Here is a 25,887-nt window from a genome sequence, read left to right as displayed (position 1 = left end):
CCTCTATGTCAGTGAGCAGCTGCAGTGCGTGGAGCTCTGCCTGGGGATGGATGAGGAGCCGACCTCAGAATCATCTAGATTGGAAAAGACCTTGAAAATCACCTAGTCCAACCATTAACCTAACATTGACAGTTCTCAACTATACCATATCCCTAAGCGCTGACCGAGAGCATATAGGTCAGGACTAAAGGGAGGGCAGGGACAGGAGACGTTATGGTGGGGGTCTGCTACAGGCCACCTATTTTCCTGAATGTATTGACGTGCTGCATGCTGACTCTTGTTTTCTGTCTGTAATGCAGCAAATCTATTTGTTTATAGATGCCTTCTCTGAATGCAGGCACTCTGAGATTGTGCATTGATATCATACTGTGCTATTCATATAGGGACACTGTAACTATATTTTTAGGAGTATGTGTTTGAAAAATTAAAATTCAGTTATGCATGAAAATGTGTAATATTATTAATGAACCTACTTTTATTATAATTAGTGATGTTCTTCAGACATATTGATTCATCTGCTAGGGAAATCAAATTACTGTAGCATTATAGTTTTCTGCTAGTCTGTAGCAAAAGCAAATAAATGGGATAGAAGCCCGAGGTATTTTGAGCAAGGCAGGATCATGCTTGGAGAAATGAAAAAAAATACAGATGACCTTTGAAAGTACTCATATGGAGGAATTAATGTTTTCTTAATATCTTCTCATTTGTAATTCTTGTTACAGGCTCATTATTCATCAGAAATGTTTTGATGCTGTGTGGTATTGCTTTCAAAGTGGAAATATACAGAAGTAGCTGAAATCAAATAATAATAATAATAATAAAAATAAAAACCCACTTTGCCCTAGCAAAGTGAACCTTTTGCAGATGACGTCATACTTCCTTGGTTACCTTTGTGTTTCAGGATGGGTAATATGTTATTTTTGTAGCTGGAAAGAACAAAAATACCTGCATGAGAACACTTTCCTTGAATCTCCATAAGGATTCTTTTTGTATAATATCTTTTTATTGATAATTCTGTCTTTAGCTATAATGAAGTGATCAGTGAAGATTCAGTTTAGCAAAGTACTTAGTACTTGCTTAAGTTAAAACATATAAGCTGACCAGCTGACTGTAAAAGAATTATTTATTGTGCTTTCCAAACTATTACCTAATTGGCAAAAAAAAAAAAAAAAAAAGAAAGAAGAAGAAAGAGGTAGGTATAAAATTGGGTGAGAAATCAACCCTTACTCTTACAGACCTTCAAGAAGTACAACTGATGCTTATGTAATTAGGGTGCCACCTTGAATAGGAACACCTTGAAGGCAAGTGCTTTGCTAATGTCAGAGTACATGAGCGTGGTGATTGTCAGGCAGAGGCAGAAAGGTGGTAGGCTACCCTTGAGAGATGATGATCCTATTTCAGTGGACAAAATTGCAAATTTTTCAGATGGCAGAACATTCTCTTGCTCAATGTCATTCATATAAAAGGCATTCTAATGAGAAGCAAAACATGTTAACTGAAGTATGCAAAGTCTTGAGCAGTGATTACTGACTCTTGCAGTTTTCTGGCTGATGATATCCAGGTTTACAAAACCATGTATTTGATCAATAGCCACTGACAGCCATTAAACTCTAAGGTGTCAGTAGTAGCAAATAACATCAGAGGGTACACTAACAGTAGATATTGGCCGTTTCTTGCTTTTGGAGATCACCACTTCCAAGCTGCCATGTGCTACCCCAGCTCCAGTGCTATATCCACCTTCAGCTGGAGCTTCTCATCGGTGCTTCTGCAGGGGTGGGGGTCAGGCACCAAGCTAACACTCAGCTGGCGTGTCACCGTGCGCCTATGACTTCTGCTACAAACCGGTGAAGTCACATACCCTGCACATGGTAGCACTACTGTGTTAAGCACCCTGATTAATGAACTGAGGGGAGAAAAAAGTGAAATTTTTGGCTGTCATGTAAAAATTTGTTGCGACTGGTTCTTGTGTTTGTCTTGAGCAAATATTTTATTGTGTGTTTACATTCATATAGCTTTTTGCGTATATTCTGGTTGCATGTTTTCATAATGACACATAAGCTACTGTCTGTTCAGTTAATTCTTGTTTTTCAGTTAGTGATTATTGATATTTTTGAGAGGTAGGATTAAAAAAGATTTGCCTTCATTCACAGGGTCAGTGATTCATGTTTAAAGCTGGCTTTTTACACTAGTGCTTCAACTGTACTTTTTTTTTGTGACTAACTTACTATGGCTGGTCACTACTAACTTGGGTATTACAATCAGCCTGATTTTTAGGTTGTCTGAATTGGAAGAATAATGTTATATGTCATAAAATGTGAAGGTTTTTCAGTAAACTGACCAGTCCAGTGCTGGGAGTAGGGGGTTAGTGATAGCCATGTGTTATAACTGAGCAGCAGTACTCCAGAAGCCTTGCTTCAGAACTTGTAATACCCTTTTAAAAATATGGGCTCGATAGAATAGGATTTGTTTCCACCACCATGTGGTAAATTTATGCTTGGGGATATCAGGAAGGAGGAGTTCCATCAACAGGTGTCTGCCTTTCTGTCAAGATCTGATTAGTTGTGAAATTACAAGTAGCATTTTAGACATGGTTACAGTAAAGGTTACAGGCACTCTTTGGATCTGAAATTTCATTTTAGAGCAAAAGGTCCCCAAGGGCTGGTTTAATTTATTTAATTACATTGTACAAGACTTGGGTAATAGTTTTAGATCAAAGTATAAAAAGCAACTTCCAGGCGAATTTATAATATAACTCAAAGTGGCAAATTGCTAAACACTGTAACAGTTTTGCTCTATAGAAAAGAATGATAAAGGACATGGATCGCAATGATATAGTACAAGTGTAAGCCTTATATTAAAATCATAAATAATAAACTTGGAAAAGTAATGTGCTAAACTGTAATGGCAGCATATCTTCCATGAAAAGATTGTGCTACAAAGCTGAATTAAATTGACCTAGGAAGTCTCCAGGCCTTTTTAAGCACTTCTTACCCCCCCTTGGTAGTTTGGACAGGGAAGATGGGCTTTAAATCTACTATTTTCATAAAAGAATTCTATTTCAAGGGATTCTCTGCCTACGGTGTAGAAAGAATTATTTCATTAGTGTTAGGTCTTTCCTTATTAGGTGTGTCATGATGACAGGTGAAACTTTCTTGTAATTTCAGATTCCCATAATTTCAAACCTTGAGTGATACTTCTTTTCACACTTCCCACTTTCAGTTGAAATTTCTGTATGCATTTTCCTGGATGAGATGTTTGAATGTTTTTTTCTGGCTATTTTACTACCACATGCCCAATTGTATTGAGCATCTGCAAGCTGTTTCACTTCTGTGTCTGTGATTAGCAACATGATGAAAATGACTCGAAACCAGCATCACCAAAGCAAAGCCTTAATTACTCATTTCTCTAAAGGTACAAAGTGCACACAGCAAGAACCGGAAAGCATAAAAAAATGTAAAGGTCCAGATATTTCTTACACCATAATCTTTCTTTGCCAGCTCTTTTGATTTACCTTTAAGCAAATTATTTTCAACTGTCTTGCTAGAAGTAGTAAACCACTTGGTTTAGGAATGGCATCCTTTGTGTGTTTCCCTTCTAATCTGTCAGCTCTGACTGTCACTCACAGCGTCATGTCTGATTACTAATACAATCTCAAGGCCAAGGTTTCACTAATGGTAGTCATTTCTAAAACTTGACAAAGGAGATGTATTATGAGGGTGGAGGCTGACGATAAATCTGAACTGTTGTATCTGGTGTTTGCGAGTCTGACTTTTATCTGAGTTACTGTTTTACAGTTTTTACATTAAATCTTTTGATCCACAAGTATATGCTACATCCATCAGAAGTTTTTCCAATTCATCATGCATGGCCTTATAGCTTCCTTTTATAATTTTTAAAACACAGACCAGCAATTTCATTGAAGCCTTCCTTTAAATAAAGGCACTAGGACACTTTACTGTCAGTATTCCTAAGATCAACATCCCTCTGAAATATAGTGTACTTTCCTCTGTTTCATATTTAAAGGACGGTTCTGTTTGTTTCTGTATTGATGTGCTACTTTTTCATTGTTTTCCATCCTACTTACTTTTTAATCTATTTGGCAATACAGCAATGTTAGTTTTTGCACAGCTAAGGTAAAAGTTATGACTCATCTAAGAGCTGTCTTCCTAATGATATCTCCCACTTCAAATTATTCCATCTAAATAAACTTTAAGTACATTGAATTTTAATATCCAGATTCTTGTTCTTGGAACAAAAAAGAAGCAGCATACACAAAAATTACATCAGATACTGATATTTTTTCTAGAATAAACTTAATGATCAATTTAATGTAAAAGGTTAAAAATGAAAGGAGGGAATTGAAAATTGAGGGATATTGCCAGACTTAGCTTTCTCCATGGTAACTGTCAATGTAATACTAAAATTTTTCATACGGATATATTAATTATTATAGAAAAAATATTAGTAACTGTAGAGCTACAGTAGAACTTCTTTATGCTAAAACACAGACATCTCTTTTCTGGTGAAGGACAGAGTGAAAAACTGAAGTGGTACTATCTGCTCCTTGGCTCTGAGCTTATCAGACAATCTTCAAATCATCTTTTCCTTCTTTTGGCCATTTAACACTAAAACCATTCCCGATTAATACAAGAAGTTTTGTTGATTCTCTGTGTTCACTAGATCAAATAGTATTTGCTATGCTTCTTGCACAAGCCAAACAGTCGCCTTTTGTTTAAATTGTGTCATGGCAGATGATAAAATCTACTGCAGTTTCCAGGTTCATAAAATTCTTGAAACATCATACTAAACCTAGAATGGGAAAGTCTCTTTGTTGTTCACTGACACAGGAATTTAAATCTGCACATGGCTCACCAGTTTTCAAGTATCTGTATTTAAATAATTCTCTCAAAATGTTTGATAAGTCTTGCAATGTGCTGTTTTAACATAAAAGATTTAATCGATGGTCATGATTATTATTTGTGCTAAAGTCCCTTTCCATTATAAAAGAAGCATTAACTGGTGGTTAAATGGTCTGTTATGTAATATATATAATTTCCAAATGAACGTAAAAAACTACATGCGGGTTTTTTGTTTGGTTGGTTTTTTGTCCTAATGAAGTTTTTCTTTAAACTTTTTTTTGGGGGCGTGGTGGGATATACTCACTGTATTTTTTTACATTTACCACACAAGGCTTTATGTTCTTTTTTTCTTTCTATCATTTGAACATTAATGTTTTGAAGGATCTTTTCTTACTAGCTTTCTCTCTCCTGCTGGCCCTTTTAATAAGCATCCTTATTCTAGGCAGTTTCCTCTTCTGAAACTAAGTAATAGTGTATTAGATTTTCTCATTATTTTGCTAATAGTTAAACTTCTGAAATTTCGTGTTAAAGTAGATGTTTTTATGGAAGCAACAAAATCTAAACTGTGGAAAGGATTCCATGCTACTATATTAAAGCATTAAATCATCAATATCACTATGAGGTATTACAGACTATTTTTAAATGTTCTAGCAGAAAGTTGATTATTTTGAGGATAAATGTTTTCATAGTAGCTAATTTGAAAGAGTTGTTGAAATTGATAGTTCAGTTAATAAAATTTAGTTAAATAATTGGATTTGTTTAAGAATAACCTAGAGACAGGGAAATAATTTGATTATCATTTGTCTAAGGTAGAATCTTCAATTTTAATATTTTATAAGTTCCTGAAAATTAATAGCTGAGTAGTATAGAGGACCCAAATTACTGCTTCCATTAAATACAATCTCAGCAGTTATCTTTTGTAGTTTATTTAGTGGCTTGCCAGGTGAGGTATTGATACTAGTTGACCCAACAGCAGGTAGGAATCCCCTGCTGCATCTCATGATTTCTGTAGCCTGATAAAGCATCAAAGGGATGGAGTGAGGGTTGAGACAGAGCAAACTGTAGATTTGATGAAGATATAGGGGTGTGGAGGGGACTTGGTGTTATGTGTGGGACTGGACTAATGGTACTTAAGGAGTCATGAATGAAGGGTAAGACTTCAGGGTTACTGGAATTTGAAAGTGGGGGCATTTTGTAGACACAAGCATGTCCATAGATAATTGGGCTTTACTAATTCCCTGGCTGACAGAACAATGTGCTTGCTTTACAATGCTTCTCAGTGTTGTGCTTGAGGTACTGGAAGATGTGTTTGTCACCATGTTGTTTTGCTCTCTTTAATTTATATCAGGATGTTTTGCTTGCTCTAATGAATGAACTCCAGCTGTTGAATTCCATATGGGAAATGAAGCCAGCATAGCTCTTCCTGACAACTTGTGCCTGTGCTGTGAAAGCTGAGAATGAATCAGCATGAGAGATCTGGGAATGATAGTCTAACATAAAACAGATGACCGTCATCTATTATTTGGGTGGCAAGGAGAGATAAGAGGGAGGAAAGTTTGCTTTTCAAGCGGGGTTAAAGAAATGAACTTTTTGTATCAGTGCAGTTTGTGGCTCTGATTTGGAAATAATTTACAGTCGCTTGGGAAATTCTGTCTTCAAGAGTGGATTTGTAGGTGTGTACTGTGAAGAAAGAAATGGTCACAGTAGCTTCCAGTGGCTATGGTAGCTGTGGGGAAAGGGGAAAATAAGTTTACAAAGGGCAGAATACATCAAACAACCCCCCACCACCAGTCTGCCTTTAGTTGTTGCCATAATTAAAGTAGTTACTAACGGATATCTGTATTTATCATTTGACAGTCTGTAAAGTTTGAAGAAATAAGCAGCAAATAAAAAAAACCAGTTCTGTAAATCCATATTTGCTATTTCATGCATGCCTATTTTTCTCTGATTTTAAAGATATACTAGTTTTCACCTTTTTTTTTTTTTTTTTTTTTTTAATCTAGAGACACCATTAATAGAATTTAGTTGAATTAGACCCGATTTAGATTTGGTAATTTCCACGCAGAGTTCTGGGTCTCAGGTTAAAGCGAAGAGGAATTGTGTTGTATAGTGTGTATTTTAGGAGAATTAAAGACAGGGAATCAAAATTCTTGTGAAAATTTACCATGACACTCCTCACAGTTTTGAAGTATTTTCAGTATTTGAGCCAGTGTTCCTTTAAGAATTCAAGTTTGATTTCTTGATCATTTTTAATCTCAGAAATGAGTGCCTCCTTTGGGACACGGTCTGCTTCTGATCATTCTCGTTCTGTTTTCCGTCTCTACACTGATCTTGAGCTATAAACTGATTTCACTTAGCATATTTCAAAGTCAGCCCCTTACCATTTCTTTCTTCTGTTAAATGTACGCAGTGTGTCTGTTGATCTTCTCTTTCTTTCCGGTTTAAATTGATGGAGCTGGTTTTGCTACATCTTACCCATGTGTTCTCCAAAGCATGGGTATCTCTTAAGCATCTTCTCTTTCACTCCTGTTTTCTTTCAGGCAGTGGCAGTGCTACATAATGTAGACCCTGTTGATCCATACTGATTTACTTCATTATGAAATTATGTGTAATTTCAACATGAATTTATGTGTAATTTCAACCCTTGTAATGGATTCATAAGGTGTCCATTGATATATATAGAGATATATATATGTAACTTCTAATCGTATCAATAGAGAGAAGGAGGAGCTGAAACAGTTATTACATTTTTCCTTAAATAGCTTGTTTAGACCAGCAAAGGTTCCCATGAAAGAAATTATTATTTTCTATGAAATTTATATTTAAGTGACTGGAATGTCTAATTTTCAGAGAGAAGAAAAGTCTAATTTCACTGTTCAGTAACAAGCAGAGAGCAAGTGTTAAAAAGGAAAGCATTAAATGTGTATCTTTTACATAAACCTATATCATTATGATGTTGTAGCTACTCCAATTTATTTTGCCTATGTATGTTTGCTTTTTATAGGGCATATTTGGCTGCAGAAAACTTTTTCTTAATTGCTTGAATTTTGAGCTGAAATATTTTATGCTGATCTGTGCTTGAGGGTAATTTTTTTTTTTGAAATCTTGAACAAGAATGAATAGTTTGAGTCTTTGCATAGAGAAATATATGGCAAAAACACTGTTGCCATTAAAAATGAAAAACTGCTTCAATTTAGATGGAGTATGACAGTTTAAAATGATGTATATAGAAAGTTTTATTTTGAACTCATGAAATGTATTTTCATTAATGATCCAACACTGTTTGTTAGGAGTGTGCGGTATAAATACTTTATAATTCTTATCCCTGATGACACCTTCAGAATAAAAGAGGAGATTGCTCTTTTTATTTCCATAGTTGCTGTGGGTATTTTTGTTTAGGCCTGTAAGATGTCTGGTACCTTCCTTGTCTCTTAGTTCACTTTCAGAAGTGTTCAGGAAGCACTGAAATGCAAAGTGGACATCTATTCTCAGGTGGTCGATGCTCAGTAGCTGAAGCAGGTGCAGTTCTTTGATACATCCTGTAGCTCTATTGATGATAGTTGCTATCTGAAGGCACAGTGGCATTACAAAAAGTATGTTTGAGTTAAATAGATCAGAAGGAAAATGTGGAACCACCAATGCATTATTCTTTCACTGAACAATGAGGAGAAAAAAATAATTTTGAATGGTTTCTTAATTCATATTTTCAAATGATATGAATGTGGGGAATTTAGAAACAAAGTTTACAATCTGGCAATCTCAAAATGAGTTGCATTCCCCAGAGGGAGGAAGAGGAGGAGAAAAGTGTTCCACTGAGGTTTGTACAGGAAACACACGAAGATATAAGGATAACTTGTTACATTTCCAAAAATAATTTGTCAATAAATAGGCTGATACCACAAAGCAAGTCCTCTGTGTGTGTTTATAAAAGGAAGGAGCAAGTATGTGGCCTCCTGCAATAGTTACCATGAAAACAATTGATCCAGAATGCACTCATGTGAAATGTAATCATAAATTAAAAGAAATTGCTAGTGTGCCTCTCTTGTTTTAAAGATCAGTGGTGCCAATATCTTGACCCACCGAGACTGAGAAATACACCATATTTCAAAGCTTTTTTTCTCTTCTCTCCCTTTCTGCTCGTTGGGTACGTTTTATATTTGTTTACTGTAAGAAGATGAGGAACATATGGCTTTGAGTTTCCAGCAAAGTTTATAATTCCAAAGAATACACAAATAGCTCAACTTCCTTTACTTCCAGAATTTTGGGTTTTGTGCTTCAGTAGTGTGTTATTTCACTTCTCTTTACAAAAGGTATTCTTATATCTTATAAATGTGGTTGATAAAATCAAAAGATCAGTTTCAGTTTTAAATCTCTTGAGAGAATTTAGATCTCTCAAATTCTCTTGTACAATTTAAAATAAATTTTCATCTTAGAAGTCCGCAGATTCCATCCATTTTGGCTTCCAAATAGTATATAGCTGCCAAAATAGAATTAATTAATATTTCCTTTGAACCTTGGTGTGCACTAGAAGCACTCATTAGAAGCAAAAGGGTGGAAGTTGTGCAATAGCTGCCATGGATTTTGTAGTTTCTTTATCTGGTATATTGATATCCAATTTTAAGGCTCAAAAAAACCCAGTTACTGATGCAGATAGTCTTGTGACATGTGAACAGCTGTTATCAGACAGCGATTTGCAGTAAACAGTTGTAGTAAACCAAGGAATTCACCAAGATCCTTAAAAAGTCAGTATGGAGACTGGCTTTCAGAAATGAAACCTCAGGTCGGAGTTGCACAGTAGTTTCCAGGTTTTGTGAACTTGATACAAATACATTTTCACTGAAGAGTGCTTATTGCTCCTTGCTAAGGTTATGTCAGCACAGCAAATCGAATCCTTCACTGTTATGCCTTGTTTTAAAGAAAACTAGCATTTCTCCCAGGAATGGCTCTTTCAAGACTTTCAACTTGCAATGAAAAATAGGATTAATTACCTTGTAATGAAGGCACATACCGTTAGTGATGCAATGTGTGGCATTCTGCCTTTATACTGATTGCTTCTAACTTTGACTCAGATTCTTTTCCTCTATGTAATTTGTATTTGTTTGTTTTTCCATTTTTTTTTAAATACTGGACATTCTGACGGGAATTCAGGAAAGCTGAAATTTCTGTTTATTTCAGAAGAATTCCAGGGGGCTGAGTGGAAACCACACGCTGCTAAAATCAAATAAACATTGTGTTTTGTACATTTAAGAAATATTGTGTGCATAATATAAACAAGACATTTATTATAATCTATTTTAGCTATTTTTTCTCTGCCAACTATGCAAGCAAAGCGGCAAGGTAAAGGTCCCTCATCCATAGATTTAATCTTTCTTCAGTTCAAAGCTTTGTAAGTAAAAGCAACCATCTGTACAGGACAGCTGTTGAAATCCCTCTCTTACAAGCATTGTATTGGTGCCAAAGTGAATCTTCTTGCCCTAATATCATTGTGCCCTCATTAAAAATAAGCAGCCCAAACCCTTCTATGTTATCCTTGAAATCAATTAAATGGTACGGCAATTCCTTGTTACAGTAGTCTTCTGCAGTGGTTCTTAATGGAGAGCCTCAATACACAGGGGTCATTGCATTTTTCAGCCAGTGTATCTTTAATAAGGAGTTGGGCTTTTTTTGACATTTAAATGATGCTGTGAATATTGTTTTTATCAGTTAGGGCAACTAACTATCCATTCATTCAAAATCATAGAATTATACAATTCAAGTGACTTTTTTTTTTTTTAATCTCTGTAATATATTTGTTCTCTATATATAAATTTTAGTCTAGAAAAAAAGAAATCTAAGAAATTAAAATAGAAAAAAAATACATGCATAAGGGCATGTATTTTCATGAAAGAATAGGCTTTCACTAACTGTGAAAATACCTTGTCCAGGTATTATCAAAGAGAACAAAAATAGAACAAGAACAATGTATAACGGCAAAGAATTGTTTTTAATATAGTTGGCTGGTATTCATTTCAAAGGCACAAGAATAAGGTTCAGATACATTTAGGAATTTTTAATGGAATTTTCTTTCAGTTGCTTAATGATGCAGATGATATTTAAGTACCAAAGGGAGGTGGAGGGTGTGGGGGGGAACTAAGACTATACATTTGATTTTCTCTTTTACAATGCTTTTCTTACGTCCTTTTCTGTAGTATTCTTGCCTTCTCAAGTATCTGTCTTTGAAATCAATTTCAGATGTCAGGAAAAAAGTTAAAGATGTTGGCACTAGTTGTCACAGATCAGACTACGATGTCTCATTAAACTGAGCAAAGAGAGAGTGCGAATCACCTTTAATTTTCAGATTGGTTGGTCTTTAATGTTAAACTGAATGTGATTGATGCCTTGCAGAGTAAAATGTGATAATATTTACTGAAACTTCTCTTAAATATTTGAAGGTATATTCCTGTGTCTGCCTGGTATGAATGATTTAGTTTTCCTGTGTTCTCCTTTCTTGGCTGATGGCCTCTAAAAGTGAACTTTCAGAGCAAATATAGAACAAGTCAGGCATGCCCCTGTTGTGTTGATAATATCATCTTGACAAATGTATTCTGAATTTTGCCTGCAGCCATTAAAATGGAAAGCGAAGTTAGAAGTGTTTTATGGGAGGTTTTTTTATTGCTTGTACCAGCAAGTATTGTACTGATTTTGTCAAAGGAAAACATAATTTTTATAAAGCACTTGCCCTATTGACTCCCAACTAGAACAATATATTTTAATCCATCATCATGTTATTTTTACTACTTCATTGTTTTATTTGCCATTATTGCACTTTTTCTGTTTACATCTAAGGTGATATGAACTAAAGGCCAAAAGTCTAAACTAAATAAATATTTGTTAATGATAATTTAGGCTGAGTGCTTATTAATAGAACTTGTTTTCTATACATAATGAAGAGAAATAACAGAGGTTGTTGTTGAAGTTTGCATACGCAGTTTTCATGACTTGGTTGCTTATGCAGAGGAGAAGGTCAATTCTGGTCATGTTCTTCTGTCATGTATACCATTTTTATTAATTTTATTTATTTTTATATTAAATTGTATTTGAGGTACATTGTAAATTTGAAGCAGAAGGATAGAAATCATCAGCTTTTGTCAGATACAATGGGTTTTCAAGAAGCATGTGTAGAGAAGTGTCTTACCTAATTTAAGGTATGTAACTTTAATTTAGAAATTACCATTTTTGTTGTACTGCTGCTGGATTGGCCTTTGTCCAATAAAGGTTTTCTGTAATCATGGAACATGTTAATGTGTTTTCACATTAAAATGGTGTCAAAACAAGTACCTGTTGAGTATTGCTAAACAAAGAGAAAAACAACTAATTTGCTTCTTAATGAGCCAGTAATAATGTGCTAGCATTTCAGTCTATTTACTTTTAAGTCAGACAGTGTTTCTGGTTGAGCACATTTCGGAAGATCTGCTTCGTAAACAAGCCTTTTAAAGTCTATGTTAGTAAAAGACATTTTCATAAACTACATCAATGAAAGCTCTGACTGTATTGTGAAAAATGTATGAATAGGAGTATTTATGTGATAACCTCTTAAAATAATAACTGGTAGGGCATTTAGAACATACCACAGAAAGTTAAATGATATTTGGGCCAAATTATTCTCTTATTTTTTGCAATTCAGATGTTAATTCCTTTAAGAATAAGAAGGGGTACCTTACATGCACTTTTTCCTTCTTTTTCTCTTACTCGCATCATGATGGGAAGAGAATGTAAGTGCCCAGGAGGCTGCCCTCTAACTTCATTTACTGGGATCACTTTAATTTCTGCTGTGCCACAGCATGTGCATTCAGCCTTCCAATTAGAACTTGCAAAATGAGTTTTACTTGCAATAGTGTATCAGAGTATCACTAAAGGATTACAACTGTGTTCTGGTTCAGTGAACTCCTCCAAAATAATTAATCTATAAAAATCTGTGGTTTTGTTTGTTGAGCAAATAGCTACAGGCTTTCCTTTCTTTTGTAAATCCCCTTTTGATATTTAAGAAACCATTTTCCAGGTATTTCTAGAGGATTCTATTTCTGTTTTTTCTGTTGCTAGATTTGGAATGTTTTCATATGCACTTCAGAGAAATTATTTTATTGTAAAGCTTTGGGTTGCAAAAACAGGAAGTATACACTGATATATTTTAGTCCTGTGTTTAAATATGGGAGGAATTTAAGAGTCAGAAGAGAGAGAGCAGTAAGCATTGTGTGTGAAACTTAAACCTCACACAGCCCAGGCCATTTTCCAGTTGGGTTGGCATTAAGTGCCTGGTGAAAGGTGAAGCTAACTTTGTTGATCTAGTCTCACCCATTGCTTTCCTAAAACAAGTTAGCACTCATGTTAGACAAAGAACTGCTCTTTGTTTAAAAATAACTTGAAGTTGCCAGTTCTTTCAGAGAATGTAATTATTTCCTCTGGGGAAAAAAGAATAACATGCCTTATCTACTCAAGGAAAGCATTTAGATGCCCTTTCCTGCTTTCTTTGTCCTGCAATAATCTGCTTTTTTTAGCAAGAACATTTCTGCTGTCAACGATTTTCTATGGTGGAGCCTGGTGAAAATAACCTCAGTCTGTATTGTCCTGTGATGCACTCCTGGTAAATATATCTAATACGTCAACTATATTTGTCCCTTTCTCCCACGGAGTTTAATAAAAGAAATTATTTTGATGAATAGCTTTTAGATTTAACAGACAACACTGTTTTGGGTTATAGATCCATCTGGTCCAGTTCCTAAATTGTCAGCTTGATGATGTATGTGAATGTATACAGCAGAAACAGATGACTGGAGGGACTTGTGAAACCCTGAATTAAGTCGGCAGATTGTTTCCCCCAGTGAGCAATTTTATAGAACTTGTTAACCCGCCCAGGGCTTACCTCTTACAGGATACAGGAGTTCTCAGGAATGGAGGTTCAGACTTATTCCATATTCCTTTTGAATATCCATCTTCATTATTGTCAGGTTGTCTAGGTTCAAAGTGAAGAGTAGAGGTTTGCTCTTCATTTGTTTACCGCTGCTAAGCAGGATTTAGCAAGACTGTCTGTATTTATTTGATTAGGCTCCAGCAGAAATGATCAGGTGCATCTGAGCTGGATTGCATGAGGGTAGGATTATGATATAGTACAGTAAGTGTAACATGTACAAGTGTGGTGGTTGTTTTCTTCTTTGACAACTTGTATATTATGCACCAGTGAGATGAGGCTAAACTTTATGTTGTATTTCTTCATGTAAGTGTTCTGTGATATATCTCTTGACCAGTCACTCATGGACTCTTTCTGTCTTCTGACTCACTGTTTAAAGTTGAACAGTAAGGTTACATGTGCAGAATTCCTACATTTCACTTGGATAATATTTTCTCTTCTCTTTAAGGTGACTGAGGGCTTGCACAAAATTCTACCAAATTTACAAAGACAAGCTTTACCTAAAACAGTTAATCCACTTTCTCTTTTCTGCCCATACTTCTTTTAACAATTTAGAAGAGCAGTGTTTGTGAAGGAAAGTCTTTTGCCTGATTGCTTGAAACACAGTGCTCAAACTCTGAAGACGATCTCCTGACTTTCCTTGCATTAATTGGCAGTCTTATTAAAGTTATTACACTGTCGTCCAAGACATGCCTTAGCTAGTAGACTAAGTGGTTTCATTTTTTTGCTTTAAAACATTTTGTTAAATAGAATTTCATCTTTTTCCAACCAGGTTTGAGGGAAAGTTTATAAATGGTCTTTTTTCTTTGACTTAGACTCGCCACTCTCAGTTATTCCTTTTTATCTCATAAATGTTCTAACACAACTAGTAGATGGTAGTCATTACCTGTTGCTTCTCATGACTATTGTCCAGAGTAGCAAAGCAAATGAAGTAGAGCCTACTTGTGCTTAATTTAATGTTGTGGTGATACAACAGAGATGTCTTTATTTTCTACTCAGATAAATTGCACTAAAATATAGTGATTACATGAATTACTTCTAAAGAATAACACTCTTCAAGCTTACATTCCTTAACATTTTGCAACTTTAAAAAGCTCCCCTGATGATGATTTTATATGCAAAAGGACTTTTTTGTCCGTTCTTTGATTTGGACATAATATATTGTGTAATTATTACTTCTGTCCTGAGAAATCTATCCATACTAGAAGGAAAACAATTTTCCCTCCTATTTGAGTACATGATTATACATTCTCTATATATCCACGCTTCTGATAATGGGTTTTAACCAATATTTTATTGATTTGCTGTTGTTACATACAGAGTAATAGCTTTCAGGTCTTTGGAATTTCCTAATTTTAACATACTTAATGTCTTCTTTACAAATGGCACAAATAAATAATGAATATTAGTAACACTGTGAGCTGTATATCTCTTCAAGATGTTTGGGTACATTAGCACTAGCTCTTAGAATTATTTTTTAACTGTTTCTTACATTATAGTTCATAGTGCAGTGAACGCAGTATTTGATTTATGATCAAATTTTTACTTGTATATCCTTTAAAATTTTAAGCACATTAACTGTAGCATGTTTGCAAATAATAAAGTAATTATCGACTATGTTTTATTTTTTTCTGATCACCAAATATCATGGTTAGATAAAGGTACTGTGTCCTGAACATCGGAATACTTTGGGAAGTGCAATTCATTGCTCCTACATCCTATAGGATACATAGAGTCAGTATAATAGTTCTGTGTGCAGAGCATCTGCTTATGATAGCTTCAGGACTTGGCATTAAAAGAAAAAAAACCTAAACAAAACCAACAAAAAACCCAACCAACCAAAACTCCCCCAAAATCCAAACCCCAAAATACCAAAACAAGAAGAAAAGCTCTTAAACCTTAATAAAGTTATAACATTATTTTCAAAACACTCTTTAAGTTCCCTCTCTGACTGACTGGGGTTTAACCCTGTCTGACTTACAAAGAAATCTTTTATTCTTCCTTTACATATCCTTTTGATGTATGTCATCCATCAACGTTAGCAAGAACAGTGAATGCATTGATCTATTGCTACACTTGGCAAGTTAAATAACACTTTATGTAAGAAGTATTGATTTATAAAATCCAGTACATGTAATTAACATTACAACTGTCAAAAGTTGAAAACAGTATTAACTTACTGTTTATTTATAACCCAAAGAAAATTAAATAAAATATCCACATTAATAAACTAACTCCTTTTTTTTGCCTTCAGATGTGTCAAGCTAAGTTATGTTTTCAAGAACAGAAATATGTTTCTTCCAATTCTGACAAGAAAAAAATTATGTGTTTCGTCAGTATAGATGAAAATAATTCTATAGTCTCTAGATATGTGTATTATAGCTGAGGTGGTGAAAGAATTCCACTTGCATAGTTCTGAGAGGGTTTAGTGTAAAAAATGCAGAAATAAGTGACAATATTAGGGAAAATTAATTTAGCCAATTTATGTCAGGTTTTCAAAGAGCCATTGATCTGGCCCTTAATAAGTGCCTGCTCTTCTGCATGAAAGTATGCAAAGGTGTATCTCCCTGTTTGCATGTAGAGCATATTGCCCAGCTGTCTACACAAATTACACAATGAGGTATCTGAGAGCTCTGCAATGATCACTTTGTGCTTCTCTTTCTGTCTCAAGCACTAACCAGGTCCCTGTTGAGGATCTTGCTTAAGATGATGGGAATATTTCAACTGAGTTCTGTGAACTTTGGGTGGGAGTGTTGATCTGCTCGAGGGCGGGGAGGCTCTGCAGAGACCTGGACAGGCTGGAGCCATGGGCTGAGCCCAACTGCATGAGCTTCAATAAGGCCAAATGCCGGGGGCTGCCCTTGGGCCACAACAACCCCCAGCAGCGCTACAGGCTTGGGGAGGAGTGGCTGGAGAGCTGCCAGTCAGAGAGGGACCTGGGGGGGTGATTGACAACCGGCTGAACAGGAGCCAGCAGTGTGCCCAGTGGGCCAAGAAGGCCAATGGCATCCTGGCTTGTGTCAGCAATAGCGTGGCCAGCAGGGACAGGGAAGGGCTCTTCCCCTGTACTTGGCACTGGTGAGGCCGCCCAGGGCAGGCGGGGAGTCCCCATCCCTGGAGGGGTTGAAGGGTCGGGTTGACCCAGCGCTGAGGGATCTGGTGGGTTGAGAACGGTCAGGGTGAGGTTAATGGCTGGACTGGAGGATCTTCAAGGGCTTTTCCAGCTGAGATGATTCTGTGATTTTGTAACTCTAGACTGTGCTTTGATTGCATTTGTGTCCTAATTCATCATCACACAAGGATATTAACAATGCGGTGTCCGTTCATTATTGTGTATGATCATGTGCTTGCCACTGTTAAATTCAGTAGCACCACTGAGATCCTTTGAACGGAGTTTGTTGAGGCAGACCTTATCCAATTTATAAATCTATTTACATTTTTCAAGTTTAAAGGACAAAAAAAGAAAATTAAGAGTTACATGTAAACAAAGTAACAATAGCAGTAAGGAGTGGGCGTTGGCTTTTAACAAAGATCTGTGCATGAATCATTTCCCCTTCAGTACCCTTGATCTAAAGAGATGTGTGTTTATATCTTCTATGGATATTCATAGCTGTTTTGCTATTTAGAAAGAATTGTCTACTTGAAATAATAAATAGGTGGCCTTACATGGCTTTCAAGACTGGCGGTACCTTTGCAGTGCCAGTTTCCTTCTGCTGCACTTGTGTTCCTGTTCTGGTACTTCCAGACACTTGTCAGCTGTTTACTTTTTTCATTTAATTAATGTTCTACAAAATAACCCACTGAGAACGCCTCTTATACCAAGGATGAACTTGTGGAAAGCACATTTATGTTTTTATCATTTCTGTTCTGTTAAATGTCCTGTAGGGTTTCATCCTGCCTTCGTCCGGGTGTAAGTTGGAATATTTAGTGGATATATGTTGATGGATGGGTATCACTGTGCTCAGACTGGCCCTCCAGTAGTTGGAGATAATAGATTATGTAGTAACAACAGTGGCTTCCTTTGCGGTTAAAACAATGACGGAAATCCTGCTATATTTGGATTCTCATTCTCTAAGGTAGTTTTGCCTTCCACCTGCTGTGCGTTGAGATTTAAACAGTAACTTACTTTCTTGAGACCTCCACAAGTCTCTGTAAACATCACTAGATATGAAGAGGCTATAAAAAGCGTGGAGGTTATGCTTTGATAGCAAAATCAGCCCATAGAGGTTGTAGGCTTCTTTGGAGGTTTTGTTCTGGTTTTGATAGTTAATGGGTTCTCTCTTATTTCCACACTTTGTAGTCTGTCATGACTTTTTGTCTCAGTATATTTGTAGCTTTCTTTAAGATATCCGCATGAATATTTCAAAAAATAATTCTGCAGCCTTTTTTGAGGATGAACTACACTAAACATAACTTAAGAACATCATCTGTGGCTTCATGATTTTTAATCTTACAGCAGATGTTCCATGAATTCATGAAACTATGAATTGTGATTGCCTTCTGATTTATAACAAACTTTTTTTTTTTTTTTTTTTTTTCCCCTGACTCAACTGAAGTATTACAAGAGGTCAGAAAGTGAAACTAAAACATGAGGTGGAGAAATTAAATGGGGAAAGGAAACCTTAGTGGGACTTCAGGTTAATACATCAGGCGCTGCTTGAGGCTCAGTGAAAATTATATCAGTTCTCTCTTTTTTTTTTTTTTTAAATTCTTTTTTCCCTCCTTGGCTGGTCTGCAAAAAAAATCAATTTTAAGAAAAAAATGCTACAATTGGATGTGGGAAAATTTTTCACAGTGTATTTGGATATAACCAAATGTTTTATGCTGAATTTTAGATGGAGTGATGTTGCCAACCACTGTCTTTTTTAACATCAGAATCAAGGTCCTGTAAAAACTCTTTTGTGTTTTTGTGGTCTCTCCTCCTTTCAGTTCTGTTTTGAGTGTTTCTAATAAAACTCAAGAAATCTTTTCTCAAAAGGGAATTCTTCCTCAAGAAGGGATCCTGTAGCGATTGAAAGGATGGCCTTTAAATAGATGATAGAGTATGAGGCAGTAGATTTTATGAATGCAAAGAATAGGTTATGTTTAAGGACTTTTAAGCAACTGGTGATACTAAGATTTCCTTTTTTATCATAAAAGAACTGCTCTAGCTTTCTCTGTTGTTTTGTCTCAGCACAACATGCCAAGTACATTATTGTGGTTCATCTAAAGCTATTTGTAGGGAAAAATGGAAGAAGCCTGAGAGATATAGCAGGAAACATTTGTGTCTTAAAACAAGGTAGAAAGGTTGGAAATATTAAAACAGGTTTTCTTATAATAAGTCATTTTGTGGTGTGTATCTTAGAGTTGTAAATGTTTCTAAGGGAATGAATGATGATGTTTGTTCTTTTAAACAGTACTATATATTAGTCAAGATTTGGGAAAAACATTTGATCTTTTTGTATCAAGAAATGAGGAGCTTAGAAGCAAAATGGAATCTGAATTGCCATTTAGGTAATTCTAGTATAGAGAACTGATGCTTCAATTAAGGAAAAAAAAAGAACTTTTAATTAAATCTACTTAACTATCAGTTTGAAGCACTCATTTTTGCCACTTGGGACTCCTATTCTATTGAATTGTTGAAAGCTAATCATAACTATACATTACAGAATGTTTAGTTTTCCTCTTGGGATAGCGTGCAACAGGTATGCAATCTTAAATCCAATATTTCTTCCATCCAAATCAAATATATGATTGGCAATTGCCCAATAACTAACGTGCCAATTAGTTATTTGACCTATTCAAGGCAAAAAATGTTACCCATTGAAATTTTGTCTCCCAGTGACTGTACATTTAAAAGAAATAAATGTCACTTATTCTAGAAATATGTAGGTTTCCTTGCAGAACTTGCTGAGTCCTAAAACAGTTTAATTCCATCCCCAATTAAACCTTTAAAAGCACTATCCATCAACTTCAGCTGATACTGTATTTGCATTTAGAGATTGTAGTAGAGGATTCCAACAAGCAGGTTATCTTTTGTATCAATAGGAGGACAAAAGTGAGTAGTGTGGGCTCATTTACTTGACTTATGAAATTGAGGAAGACTGATTTAAATACGGTTGCTTCAATATTACTCCAGCATAAAATCAGATATCGTCTGTGATAAAAGTTCAGGAAACCCACTTTAAGAGAATGCTTTATACCATTGTGTGAAAATTCTTAACTATGGCAGTATATTTGAAAAATAACCTGATGTTTTAATGAAATATTCACTATGATGCATCAGTCCTTTCAAATCCAGGCTTAGAATGAGGTAGTAAAATCCAATTTAAATTTAATTGTTGTACTTGGTGATTTATGTCACACTTCCAACCAAGAAAATTTGAATCTCAAATATCCAATATTTTGGGCAGAATAGCCTTTCTACAAATCAATACAGTTAAAGTGACTGAACGCTCTAACTTATGTTTGACATTGTTGACAGTTTATGAATAGATCATATACTAACTTTCACAGCATCTCACAAATGCATTTTAGAAGGTTTGAATTCAAAAGAAGATTGATTCAAATATATCTGAGTTCAATCTGACTTCCTGGTACATTTCCCAAGATTTACTATGTAATACTTCCTAATTCTTATGCCATATAAGCTACTGAAGTTCATTTCCACAAGAGAATACAACTTGCATCCAGAGCTAGCACATGTATGCCTGTGTATCAGGAACTAAGATAGTAAGATTGAAAGATCCTTTTGAAAAGGAAAAAAATAAAAATCTTTTCCATATCCAAGCTGGGAATAAGAAGAAAACAGTCCTGGTTCCCCAGAAGGTTCAGTTATCAGCTGTCAGTCAGTGCAGAGCAGCTCATACTCAACTGTATGCGCTCTGAAGCATCAGCTTGTGAATGTCACAGCTGAACTTTAATCTGTTCTGGGTGGGATTCTGCTGTTCATAGTTGTACCTACTTCCTTTGGACTACTGAAAAGATTCTTCTTCTCTTTAGTGTGCGTTTACTGACTCTAGTTTCCTTTTTAATTTAACTATACTTTTATGTTATACATTCAATTGCCTAGACGGATCTTTTAAAATACTCCTTTTACAGCAGTTCTCATTAACCTACCTGAAGATGGCTCACATCCCTTTTCCTTGCAAAGAGTGAGAGCAAAAGCATTTCTGTATTGTTACACTTCTCCTGACTGATCGTTCAGCCTCTGTAGGTAATTTATTTATCTAGTCTCATTTTCCTGGAAAATTCCTCAGAGATATTATGTTGGGGTTTTTTGTCAGTTGATTGTAGCTGTAGACATGCATATGAAGAAGGGGTGATGTGCATCGTCCTTTGACTAGGGACTAATAAGCTAAAATCAATATAGGTGTGTTTTTTAATAAACTAATTGTATTTTTGGGTTTCCTGAAAAATATATCTCAGTCAAAAATATATTTTCAATATCTGTTGAGTGAACTGAGCAATGGAAAGACAGCTACTCAAATGATATTTATTAGTGATTGAGCTGTATCTGCTCTGACTTCCTGATTGATGAACAGGTTAATCTACTTTTAATATTCAATATTGGCTTACCTAAAAATGACTTAAAAGTAGAGATACATAACAAAGACAAATAGCAGTGGCAGTGAGGATCTCTTAAGCTGTTCTGTGCACTCACTACATTATTCTTCTGCTGTGTGTGTTCAGAACTAAAGTAACTAATTTTGTCAAGATGTGAGCATGTGATTTTACCTGTAACTGTCATTATCCAGCATTTCTGGAGGCAAAAACAATGCTGAGATTTTAACAGGGTATTTGCAGTGCTTTTTAATGATGAAGGTGATGTGGTACTTCTGGAGTGTGGTAAGTTTCCTCATCTCAGGGGGATAGAGGTGTTCAACATCAAATTGCATCTTCAGCTAAAATGTATGAATTCCTGAGGGATAGGACTGCAAGACTGCTTTCAAGATCTTGTAGCACTCTGTAGTAACTGAACAATCTACTTAATCTGACTTTGCTTTATGTATTTTACAATTGTAAGCTGTTGGAGAGCTAAGAACCATTAGCCAAACTTTGAGAGTACGTTTGAGGTCCTGGAGATGGTACTCCTCAGTTTCAGAAGTCATGTTGACTCACGCTATCCTTATGAGATTAGGTTCCATTGGTTAACTAATGAGTAGCAACTCTTGGAATTTTTGTTTTCATTCCATTCAGTACAAAGCTGTACAGACAGACTGCCCTCTCCTCTTACAGACTGTATTTGTAAATTCATGCCTGAACATGATTTTCAGGGAGAATAGAGTATGAGTGAGCTCTCAGCTTTTCTGTGATACATCTCACCTGCTAGGGCTGGGGAGAAGCCCAGAGTAGATAACAATTGCGTACAGCACCAGTTTTGTATTTAAATGTCAGCATTAATCCAAACCAAAGTGTACGGGCATTGTTGAATTAAGTCCTGAAACTATATTTGGAGGTAAAATCCATCTAAGCTTTGCATGCACCAAAGAAAGAAAATAGATGGGCTAACCTGGCAGTGTAATGGAACTCTTGCAGTTTAATGATGCACAAAAGCAAGGCAGGCATATTTTAGAGCAAATTTCCACATAATTTTGGCATATTCAATTCTATTTTTTCTTGTGATTTACATAAAAATAAATCTGCACCATCCTGTTAAGGATACAGGTCAGGATGTTAGTGAATTTGGTAAGCAGTCTTAATGAAAATTTGTAGAAGCTGCATATATGTGCTATCCTTTTACTCCGCCTTGGAACTCACATCATTTTTTTATTATTTTTATTTTTAAATCAGTGTAGCTGAAAAGCCAGAGAGGCTGGAAGTATTAACACATTTCACATTTAGAAGAAAGCAACAGGGTATAGTATGAATGCTTTTTTTTTTTTTTTTTTTTGGTAAGCACAAAACTATTTTTAGCTAAGAATATTAATTCCAGTATTTTATTATTCCTGTTTCTAGGAGTCAGAAAGGCTTTTTATTAGCTTTTTCCTCCATCCTTCAGGAGAAAAAAACTGAGATGCTCTCATGGCTTCTAAACACTTGATTGGCTAAGGTTAGCCTTATGGTGAGCCCTTCCTGTATTTAATTAATAAAGTGCAAGTATCTCATACCTATTAAATGACCCTCTTATCTTCCATCCCTTAACCACTTATTCCTGTCCTACAATTTTTTTCCTGAGATGGCTTTCATTTTTCCTGCCAATTTTCCCATTACTCTGGGATGCTCTGTTACAACCAAACTTGTCCTTATAGGTCTGGTTTAAAATTCTGCTTTCCATTACGGCTTAAATATGTAAAGCTTAGGGTGCAGCACCATTTTGATCATGTGTCTGAGGTGTGAGCAGCACTGTGCTGCAGAAATGCCAAAGTCATCAAAGCTTTACTGCTACCTCTTTTCATGGAATCTTTGCTCAGTATTTTATTTTCATTTCTGCTTTCAGTGCATATTTAGTGAGCTCTGATTACATAATTGAATTTGATAAACTGATGGTATGTGATTGATGAGAAAGTCAGGAATAAAAGATTAGAAGATAAAATTACTTCAAGGGTTTAAGTAAATCTTCCAGAGAGCTGGGGTAATTTATAAAGCATGCTATATTCTTTATAAAAATATTCCCATAGGTCTATTAAATTTTAGCTTCTACCAAAATTGGATTGAGTTTTGAGAATCATTTTCATGTAATACCAGCTTGATTGTGATACTTTAAATGGGAGATAGCTCTGAGTGGGTTGCAGCATCACTGGGTTTGGAATATTTGAGTGGGAAATGTAGGGCTGAATAATAGACTTGTGGGCAGCAGTCTTTGTCTTTCAAATAAATAATCTTTCTTGGAAAGACATAAGTTAGAAGGAGTAAGTGGATAATTCAGAGTGAAATAATGAAGGAGGTTATACTGCTTGAGTCTTTAAATCACTGAAAAACAGGATCAACAAATTACTCAGAGGTTTATAGTGCAGATACCAGTTTCATTGTAATCTCCCTGGATGTCTCAACTTTCTTCAAGAAGGAGGAGTTTAACAAGATCATTTCATGAGTGTCTATATACTAGCAGGTTAATGTCATTGTTTTCAGGGGACTTGGCACTAATAATTTCAATTTACCAACTGGGCTCTGTTACAACTCCTTCCCCTACATACCAGCACTCCCTGCCACTGTCTTTTCATCTCTAGAGGAAGCCTGACACCTTTAATCTTACAAGGGTCGAATGTCTGCCTCAGAACTCCTTTGGGAGACTCCCCAAAGTATATGCAAAGCCTCTTGAGAGGATTTAACATTTCCTCACTTGCTTAGAAATATCTTTGTAAAAAATTGCTTTTTGCTCTGGGTAAAATAACCGTATTTCACACTAACACCATCTAACTCTGACAAATTTTTCTTTGTGAAATTTTAAAATATTGGTTGATTTTACAAATTAGGAGAAAATGGGAATTGAGATAAGACTTCTTCACAATATTTGCAGTCATTAAAAAAAAAAAAAAGCAGCTTTGCAGAATATAATCTCATGTAATAGAGTGGAGAAGTGCAAAAACCATCTTTGGTTTGTCTGGGACTATCTGCTAGTTTGAAACTTCCTGTGTTCTCATACCTTGAATTGTCATAGCTACCTGTATATCCAATTTATAGAAAATATTACTGATCTGCATTAGCCATTAATCAATTTGGTTTTCCAACTAGCATTGCAGCATTTTAAAATGCTACAAATCAGAAAAGGGCCTTATCTCAAAACAGTTTTTTAGTTTGTTTTAGTTTATTTTTCAGTTTGTTAGGTCAGATTTTGAGGAAGAGTTTATAAGTTGATGATGATGTGCTTTTTTTCTGCAGAAATAACTACAGCTTTCTGAAGTTAAATTCTGAAAACTAGGGAGACAATTTGTCAATGCAAATCATCAATTGTGTATGCAGCTGATGTTCAACTTGATAGCCAATTGTAGCAAATAGTTTGGCAACAGTCAACTTGTGACTCCTTGACCACATTCAGCTGAAGCGCAGCTGCTACCCGGGGACTGTACCGTTAGGCTGATAATGAGTCTGTGGCACCATGTGGTCTGCTAAGTAATAAAAATTCCCTGATAAGAGGCAAAGCGAAAGATAAGGGTTTAGAGAGGTTGACATCACCAGGCCGAGCTGCATACCCACTGCCATTCCAGGCTTCAGCGGAACGTGAGGGCACCTTGAAAGCCACTGACACCCCTTGGCTCGACTTCCTTCTTCCCCAGTGTGTGTGGTTGCTGTCTTGTCGCTATCAACTATGAAAGATTATAGTATGTGACCTGTGGATTCCAAAATTTCAGACAACCTTGAATAGTACACGAGGTCACTTCCCCATAAACTGTAAAAGAGCTTAAACTCTTCAAATAACAAGTATAAAAATACCTGAGCTTAATCTAAAATAAGTTTTAAAAGAAAGATTAGCAATTTAACTGAATGGTTAGTTGCACTAGGACATGTATATATATTTTTTCTTTATTTTATGTATAAAATATGCACACACACCCTGCACTCCTAAAAACCAGAATGCAGTAACAACCTATTGAATATTATTCCATATTTTGTATTAAATCCCTGATTTTGAATGTAACTTGTATGTTTTATATGTATACATAAACATGTTAGTTTAGATTATACAAGGTATTTGTAAGCTTCTAAGATTAAGTCTGTAGTTCCTACTACAAGTAGAAATTTGACATGGAAAGTGTGAAAACCTTCATCTTCCAGAGGTGGCAAGGGGCGGGTGTCCAGCAGGTGTAGACTTGTAATAAATCTGCGTTTGAGTGGAGCTTTGGCAATTTACTGGTCGAGAATTTTGCTGCTTGGAGTATTTTGAGCATTTCTGATCCACGGGAGAACAAGTGTTTGAGACTGCATGTGACCCTTGAACATTATTGAAGTGCCCTAATTCAAAATCTGTTAGTGGTTTCAGGTAATATAATTTAACACATTTTAGTTGGCAATAACGTTGAAAAACACATTAATCTTTTGATTTTGCGAGTGTTTTTTTTCTAAACTCTTTTTTCTATCAAAATTCTTCATTTACCCTGAGACTTCTCCTGCTGTGATAATCATTTCTATCCAAGATTACTCTTCTGGTTTCTATTCAAGAAATAA

The 25,887-nt window shown here is 35.5% G+C and overlaps 1 protein-coding gene across 1 annotated transcript in view; it reads left to right on the top strand.

Annotated features, from left to right (window-relative positions):
* SDK1 (sidekick cell adhesion molecule 1) overlaps nucleotides 1–25,887 on the top strand; it is a 416,654-nt gene that overhangs the window by 95,349 nt on the left and 295,418 nt on the right. The gene's annotated exons all lie outside the window — the stretch shown is intronic.

Source organism: Athene noctua, chromosome 15 (genome assembly GCF_965140245.1).
Source record: "Athene noctua chromosome 15, bAthNoc1.hap1.1, whole genome shotgun sequence".
NCBI classification, from domain to species: domain Eukaryota; kingdom Metazoa; phylum Chordata; class Aves; order Strigiformes; family Strigidae; genus Athene; species Athene noctua.
The sequence above is the reverse complement of the archived record's forward strand: the minus strand, read 5'-3'. Positions and strand labels throughout refer to the sequence as shown.